This window comes from Morone saxatilis, unplaced genomic scaffold (assembly GCF_004916995.1).
Source record: "Morone saxatilis isolate NCDOM2014 unplaced genomic scaffold, NCSU_SB_2.0 Contig11, whole genome shotgun sequence".
In the NCBI taxonomy this organism is placed as follows: Eukaryota; Metazoa; Chordata; class Actinopteri; family Moronidae; genus Morone; species Morone saxatilis.
The window spans coordinates 28,658,305-28,667,596 of record NW_023339663.1 but is presented as its reverse complement, the minus strand read 5'-3'; the positions used below and the strand labels follow the sequence as shown (position 1 = coordinate 28,667,596).

General features: G+C 38.9%; 1 protein-coding gene across 1 annotated transcript in view; it reads right to left on the bottom strand.

Annotated features, from left to right (window-relative positions):
- Positions 1-3,713: 3,713 nt before the first annotated feature.
- Positions 3,714-9,292, bottom strand: part of celf1 (cugbp, Elav-like family member 1) — a gene marked incomplete in the record, with an annotated part of 23,575 nt that continues 17,996 nt past the window's right edge. Inside the window, 1 exon segment of the mRNA XM_035682346.1 lies at positions 3,714-4,900.

The following is a 9,292-nucleotide window of genomic DNA, read 5'->3' as shown; positions in this document are numbered from 1 at the left end:
GACAATCATTTAAACAACAACAAAAGCAAGCATATAAATTAGACGTCACCAGTCAAGAACATCAATCAACCAAACATGCTACAGGACCAGAAGGGCCAGCCTTCAACACATTAAGAAAAGATTTAAACCTGTTGTATAGAAACCAGGCGTCCGTTAAGTTGTTGAGAAACGAAGCATCAAGCACGAAAGAACATCAAGATTGTAGGACCCCAAGGATGAAGGAAATGCTAAGTATCTGGGCGATGGTTCGCGAACGCGAACGCCTGGTATGGACCTCTTGTAATTGTTTGTTTTACTTGCCAGTGTTAATTGTACAACCAATATGGCCAACTAAAACGCACCTGAGAACCAGGCCTCATTTAGAAGCGGAGCACATAATGTAAAATGCGTTCAGTGACACTGGCCCAGCTTCAGGCAATGGCTGTGTATCTTACAAATGGTACGAATATTGTAGGTTATTTCTAGGCTGCGGCGACATGTTCATAGAGTACGTCTGATGTGTTTACCCTGCTTCCGCCACCAGGTGGTGCACTTAGAGTACAGATAGAGGGTTTTGAATTAGGAAGAAGAACAATTGCTTTTCAGTAGCAAATGCAACTTAGAGGAGTTTATCACTACGTACTAATATTCGTTCCTACATTCTGTGGAACTGTGCTGCTGCCTGTCTTGGCCAGGACTCTCTTGTAAAAGAGATTGTTAATCTCAATGAGACTTCTGGTTAAATAAAGGTTAAATAAAAAAAATAAATAAAACGGGTCTTTACAAACCAAAGCAAGCAAAAACTCAAATAAAATATTAATCTCTAAACACTACCTCCTCTACATGTGTTTCTTTATAATCTCATTTCTTTTTGTTGCACTCGCTGAGGACTTCGACTCCACAGCGTCCTGCAGCCACCACCTGCACCTGGTTCTGTTAACTGAACTGGCAGGCTGGGGAAGCTGTTTGGCTCCTGTATTCCTGTTGCCAACCTTTCATCTATAAGTGGCGTTGCTTTCTTCAAAACAAAACTAGCTAAGGCAAAGGCAGTTCTCTACAGGCACATTTAACACACATTACACATCATCTGGAGTCAACCATACTGTAGTTGGGCCTCCTTATATAGACTACTTCATATAAATGCTCTGGTCAAAATGTCAGATACATTTACATTTGCATATTCAAGAAAGGCTTTCCACATTTTGGTGTGTTGGAGTGTATTAGACAGGAGCTCCAGTGGAATGTGCTCTATTACCATCCTACCTACCAGAGATTGTTGGGGTCTCACAGAATGTTGGGACATTAAAGTTTATTATGAATTCTTATTCTTTTGAAACAAGCTCCCCTAAAACATGATTTGTGACATTTTGGGGATCTCTGCAAATACTAATACTAAAACACTGCCAATATGCTATGTTTGCCATGCATTTCTATTTTTCTGTATCTTTATCGTCAGATGTGCTGCCATAAAGCAAGTAGGCCTATGTTACAGTTAGCACACTGAGGAACACCAAGTAGAAACGATACAGGATCCAGTTCAAGCTCACATTTTCTGCAGTCCATACAAGACAGTTTACCAGCATTTGTGTACTTTGGGGTTAAGACACTGTGTAAGGCTGCCTGTATACTTTATATATGCGGTTTATTTTTTATTTAATGCACAATGAGGTGATAACTGTGCTCTGTGTATTATTTTGAGTTGCAATGGCCTTGTTCAGTTACAGTTTATTATTTTGGTTTGTTCCAGATATCCTCCCACATACCTTCTGTAATCTCTACACCCAGTTCCCTCTCCCAGATCTGTCCCAGCTCCAGAAAACCAGCAACTGAATAGCTTCTCAAAATGATTACTATATCTCCTACATTACAAAATCAATGCCTTTAAAAATCAGAAACATCAAAATCAGTTAATAAGGGGTTTTTCTTAATATCTGGAGGAAACTTTCTGATTAAAGGATTTTAGAATTTTTTAGTTGTTAAACAATCTAACAACTGTAATGTGGTAGTTAAACTAAGTACCCACTAAAAGGAAGCACTGATTTTCAACTGCTATTAGAAAAATAACAGCCATAATGAGCTAACTATTAAGCCAGTTGAAGCATTCCTGTTGAGACACTGCACACTGTAAACTCCACATGGACTTTATTCCCACTGTCATTTAATTAGTAGCTGTGTAAGAAAAAAACAATGTGTGCAAAATAGTTAAGAAATAGATAATAGAAATGTTCAGTTTTTAATATAATCACATAAGAAAAACAAACATAATTGATCAGGATCCCTTAAATTAGATTATTAAAGAATTGTGACCATAACAGGAGTGGGGCATTTTACCATGTAAGAAAAAACCTGACAGCGCTCTCTGGTGGACAAACTGTGTAATGGACACAGAGTTTCTAAATCTCAAACATATCTTAAGACATTCCTCTGATGAAATACACATACTGATACATCTGTAATGTCCCCTGGTGATCTGCATGCAATAAAAAATAATAATGAATATTTTCAATAATCTGCTGTAACAGAAAATCAATCAGTTCTATCAATTAAAAGTGTATAGAGTTTATTTTTGGATTAATGGCATCCTGACACAAGTACAGGTAAAGATCAGTGTGAGGATAAAGTACAGGTCAGAGAGCATCTGGACAGATGATTTGTGCATTATTAAAAGTAATGTACAGTACAGTTAGAGTTGAGGCACAGCTACTGATTGCATTACTGTGTGAGGATAGAACTGGTCTGGACTAGGACTCTGCCGCTGGAGAGACATCAGCAAAATATGTCTTGGGAAAAGACAAAAGATCAACTGAGCATACAGTTTTTTTCCTCTCTTGTTTGTAACATTTACCTGTGTCCCTCCCAGGCCTCTGTAGTTTTCCCACCTTCCAGGCACCATGTAGTCAGCATGTTGAGACATCCCACATCTTCAGTTAGGCAATCAACTACTAAACATGCTGCAATGCACTGTAACTGTAAAGTCTGAATGACTTGTTTGTCCTATATCAGTATAACTCACAAAACCATTTGAGTGGTTCCACATTCATTTTCAGTGTATGGAAACAGACTGATGGTGCCCTTTAGAGCATTCGTGGTAATGACATATACATGATTTGCAGTAAACTGGGTATCAAACCTTTTCTCTGTTTTTGGTTTCAACTAAAATGTGTCCATGGTTCTGAAAGGTGCAACAAATGTCTGCCTAGATTCATAACCTTTTAGGTTTATTCATTTTAAAAAAGTTTTGTTCTTGAATTCATCTGTTCTATGAAAATGGTTTGTAAGAGGAACACGATTACATTCTTTACTTGTAAGTAACAAGTAACTTCCAAGTAAGGTGTTTGTTAGAAGTTATAAAATCAAAAAATAATTCAGTAAGGGGTAGAATCCAACCAAAAGTGTTCAGCCATTAGCCAATTACAAACCTCAATTTATCTCAGATTCCTACATATTCAAATTTTGAAAGCCCTTTTTGTCTACAGACGCTGCAGGGTCGCCTTAAGTGGAAGGCATCATGTTGAACCACCATGTTTCTACAGTAGCCCATAAGGGACAAACCAAACACTAGGGCACATTTCATTTTTCAAGTTAGTTTGCGCAGAGCAAGGGAGTTGCAATCTGCAACTACACCACTAAATCCTACACACTGGACCTTTAATTGGCACCAAGTTACACAGTTTTCTTCAAAAAACCCTCCTATGAATTTAGTTAGATTTCAGATTGTGTCTATGAAACTGTGGAAAACTACAAGACCTGGAAAAGTTTTATTCAAGCAGCATGAAATCATGAGTGAATGGTAGATTACACTCGGTACAAGTCACAACGAGGGTCCACCGGTCTGGTAAACACACAGACTGCAGTGTAAATGAGTGTGAATACACACAAACACAAAGAATGCACACACAACTGCTTATGAGTAGACCACCTGTGTTTGATATCAGCCTGTGAGCACTCTAGCTCTGCACAAACTTCATTTAATGTGGCAACCAGTCACCTTGTCATTAAGCCTGAGTCAGTTCTTCAGTAGAACCACACAAGCAAACCCCTGCCTCTACAACCAGTCTGAACAGTAAAGCCAGCAAGTCCAATAAAAAAAGGGGGAAATACTGATTGTGCAAAACATTTGGCACCAGTTTATTCATCATTTTTAACTTAACACAAACTAGATCACATTTTGCCAAGAATTTCAGTGCAGATATAAAAAAAAAACATGCATACTAAATATACTGTGACAAAAGTCTTTGTGTCTGATTCTCCACACAAAAAAGAGCAGAACAGCATCGTGTGCTTGCGGTGGTGAGCCCACAGGCTTGAAAGTAAAAACTGATTTTTTTTTCTTACACTGACAATAAATGTTACCTCCTCATAACATCACTCAAATAGGAACTCCCAGAGGATGAACCCTCATTAGCTAGCCTAGAATTAAATTACAAAATATCCAACAACACATGATCGCTAACTTGCTTGGAAAGTTTTTCTATCTCAGGAGACACACGCCAACACTCACACACAGAGACAGATTAGCGGCTTTCACACGAGAGAACACAACAAAACCAGAGGGTGAGAGGCACTGGGAGGACTGCCCCCCACAACACAGGCGATAAAAACAAAGTTAAAGGTCAGACTCAAGCTGATTTAGCAAAAAATCTAGTGGTTGTCTATGTCAGTCAGTTCTAGAAAAATAGATTCTCTTATTTTTTTTTTGCTTGTAATAATTCTGATGTGACTTTTAAACATGTCCGGTGGCAGTCTTTCTAGTGCCCCTGTTGGCAGCACAGAGGACATATGGGAAAACAAAACCTCCTAGTAATCAATATCAAACACAAGGTCAAAGGTGAATTTGGAAGCATCAGAGAAGCGCAGAAGACAAGGACTGGACGATGAACTGTGACGCCACATCAACATGCTAGGGCAAACAGGAAGAGATCTAGAGAAAACAAAAAGAAAAACACAACAGGGAGACAAACCTAGGTTAAACAGCAATGGAACACAGACAGGAGAGAGAAAAAAGAAACCAAGAATGATCATCTGTGTGGGGTTGATTACAGTCTAAACACTCAACAGTCAGTGTCGGGGACAATGAGGACAAGCCACATGCTACCACGAACTGAGGTGGATGACAACAGCAGCAACACACACGAGACAGACTAAATAAAAATACCAGGTCACACAGGTCTCCAGAGTCCTAAATCTAAACACAGCTAGTCACATATGAAGGCTGGAGAGCGCAACTGCAGTAATGACTATTTATATGATCTGTTAAAATCAGTTATTAGAAATGGCTGACTGGTATTTAAATGACGCAATTAAATAATTAAATTAAATAAATCACATTTCTTACTACAAGCTACTGCAAGCTAATGAGTTGAGAAATTATTTTAGGAAACAGACTACAGTAGTTGTGCATGTTTTATCCCATTTGTTATATAAAACCTAACATCAGAGCACTGTGCTGTGTTTTAGATTTCTGGATGTAATTTTGCTGCCATGTCAGGCACTTCTATTTGCCATTCATTTCTGTGAATGATAGATATGAAAATCTATTAGCAGACTATTGAAATTGTGTGAGCTGTGCAATCTCTCGCTGCGAACATCAGCTGACATTTACATTACTGTAGCTTAGTGATGCAGTTTTGTTGCAGATTTGAGTCTGCATTGTTTTAGTCCACAACAAAAATGCACTTCTGACAAAGATAAATGCAGACTTGCTGTTCACTCAGATGGTTTCTATAGTTTGCCATTTGATTTTCATGCCATAAAGAAATTAATGGAAACTAATGGCTTCCTGGAACAGGAGGTAAATTGCACCTGGACCTATCCAGCATGCATTTAAAAGTGGTTGGTAAAAATGTAACGTATACATGATTTGTAGTTTGTACTTCCGTTTACAAATGGCTGGTCTGTCCATATCCCATCCTAAGCCCCGCCCCTTTTGGAACCTCGGTCAACTTTCTCCTTTCCTGTACTGAGTTATGCTATGAGCTAGCCTCGTTCCCCTTGAAAAGACATTCAACTTGACTTCAAATACATTTTGAAGATGGTTAAAAGATTTACAGTATAGCTATAGTCACATCTGAAGTTAGCCAACATTAGCAAAGCACTAGCAGTCTAGCTAGCTAATCTACAGCAACTACTACTACTACTGTAACTTTTAATGTAGATTAGCTAGCTTGTAAGCTAGTGTTTCTAGTCTATGTCTGTAGCAAAACACTACGTAACTAGCTAATTAACCAGCTAACTGATGGAATAGACATAAAGATAAAGATTAGCAGGCTAGGGTTTTGCTGTAGTTAACTTAAGATGTAACTATGTCATTTTTATTTTCTTAATCATCCTCAAAATGTGTTTGGTTTTTCAACATAGACCTAGCCTAGCACATAGCATATCTAAGTACAGGAAAGGAAAAAGACAGAGGCTTGCTCAACTGCTATTGGATCACAGAGATGCTTTATTTTTCAGTTTTCATTTTCCCCACAATTTAAAAGGATGAGTCTGGTGATATTCATATATATATGTGTGTGTGTGTGTATGGTCAACAAATCCCATGTACACAGCCTAACAAACAACGACCAGATCCCAGTGTGCCAGGGTAAAAATGAAATAAGGGCCAGCCTACAGAGAAGTAACAAGATGTGTCACTGGCCAACTCCTGACCTCTGAGGTGAGCGAAACAAACGTCCTGTAGGTTCCTCTAAAGATGAGACGCTCTGAGCACATAGAGACTGAAAGTGAATTTAGGTGATCCTCATTAAGATATAAAACGTACCACCAGGAAGTGGCGCTCAAATGGCTGACAGTGTAAAGAGCAGTGGTAATGGGTTTATAGTACCTGTAACAGACCTACAAATCACCAATTTAATGGTAAATGTATCAAAGTAACACTGTATAGTGACTAACGGCATATCCTGGCTGCAGTAGTTTTTCAGTAGTCCAGTTCATGTGATGAATGATTTACATTCACCCGTGCCTTTATCACTATTAAACAACACTTAAAAGACACATGCAGTGGTCTTAACTCACAACACAGCTGGATCAGCTATGACTACAAAGTCCCTGATACATAATGGTGATTTTTGTGCAATAGCAAAAATGCTCTGATATACCAAGAAACTTCCAGTGCCAACATAACATTAAGTAAATGGGACAATATTACATAGAACATGGTGACCTTCAGCTGCTTTGACATGAATAACCCTGTAGCAGTGAGAGACTCTCTGATATCACATACAGTTTTACTCTGACTCAATCTTTGGACTGGACCTGGAATCAGTTTTAAAACTTGTTCTACTTCTAGAAATACACCCAGGACTTCACCTGGTGTGATGACTATTGATTCAAATATTCAAATTGAAAGACAGGACCAACAGGCACTTGTTGAAATGGACTTTTAGAATAAACTATGTCTCCCTGTGTTTTTGGAAAATTAGTGATTTATTCAGATGAAGGCATGTATAAACAGAGAGGGGGGGTTCTATGAAGTCTGTAGCAGCACCGATCCTACACACACAAGTCCACGCCACATGACACGTAGCACACGTCACCGAAAAGAACCGATGCTCAACAGGCAAGGAGAGGACACACACCGGGAGATCGAATGGAGTTGTTGGACTTTTACATTTGTTTTTCAAAATAATTTCAATTCAGATAAATAATTTAGGCAATAAATAGTTCCCCAACACACAGGGGAAGTATAAAACCTATATAAAAATAGAAAAGGCATAATAGTTTAAATATACATCTCAACAATTGTCTCGCTTCCTAGTTCTATTAAAAAACAAAAAACAAAAACATTCTTGCAAGTTTAAGCAACTAACAGGTTTGTCATGAGCAATTTGACATTTATATGAATTCTCCAATCACAGAAGATATTCAGTGAGAGACAGTGGTGTAGCCCTCTATAGATTAGCTAGCCGTGAGCTAGCAGGACAGTAGCTGAGGGATGTTGATGATTTTTCTTTTTACAAAACACGTGGATTCAAAGGTAGAAACTAACCAAAACCATAAAATGTCTTCATACAAAGCATTACATCTGCATTAGACAGACTCTTAGATATTAAGATTAGTGGAACGAGCCTATGATGTTTGATTTTATTGCCAAATTTCACAGTATTGCTAGCTACAGCTGACAGTTGGTTTTCACAGCCACATCAGCCCAACCGGTCACTCAGAAGCACAGGAGGAGCACCACCAAAACATGCTGCGTGTAGTCTTCTGGAAAAGTCTACACTACACGACTACTTCACTACATGCAAAATCAACTGCATTAGAAATGTGTCTCACTAACCTCCAGATAAAGCATGCAAATATCCATGTCATACAGAAATCAATTCCAGCGAGCGTTTGTAAACAACATAACCCATACACAACTGTGTCGCCATCCACCTGAGGCCGTTTGATAAGTGTAAGCCGTGCAAGCGTCGCTACACAACGAGTCAGATATGAGCAAGCATCAATGTGTCGTCTTTAGATAGAACAGGTGGCAGTTCTGTCACACCACAGAGCTCCGAGGAGAACAGTTAACAGAGAGAAAATGTCTAAATGCAATCTGCATGTTTTGGTGCGGCTCCTCATGAACAATCTAAGCTTCCGTACCTTACCTTAAGCCTTACGACTAATTTACAGTGCATACACAGAGTTTTCAGACCATTTCAAGTTTTCCCCATTTTGTCATGTTTCAGAATCATCTTAAAACGGATTCATTATACAATACTCCACCATGACGAGGCAAAACTGGTTTTTGGAGAGTTTTGTTAATATCCCATTACATAAGTATTCAGACCATTTGTTATGGCACTCGCAATTGAGTTTCCTTGAGGTGCTTGTACAAGTTGATCAGAGTATGAGATGTGCCTAATTGAATTCATTGGACATAAGAAAGGTAAGCTGGCTCAGCAGCTGGACACAAAATCACAAGATCACACGAGAATCCAGGCTTCAAGCTATGCACTTGTGTCCAAACCACGGTGGTTCGGAGTAACTACTGGCAGCTATGGCATGAGCTACGGGCATGGTTTAACACTAGCTGTATGTGACTGTGTGTGAGAAGTGAGTGTTCTGCTTGAAAACAACAATGGCGTAGATGCTGCTAGCATCAGTTCTATCAGAACTGGAGAGTATTTCTTCAGTGAAACAAGAGCAACTGAAAGAACAGCACTCTCATTAGAAAATATGTTTTCATCTTTTCTCGACTGGCTTCAGTAAGAGTTTGACTACGTTCTATGGGTCACTGATTTCATTTGTTGAAGTTTGCCAATCACTCGCCTTTTCCAAACAGTTTCAATGACAACTTCCCAAATGGTTCTGTGTAACAAACCACATG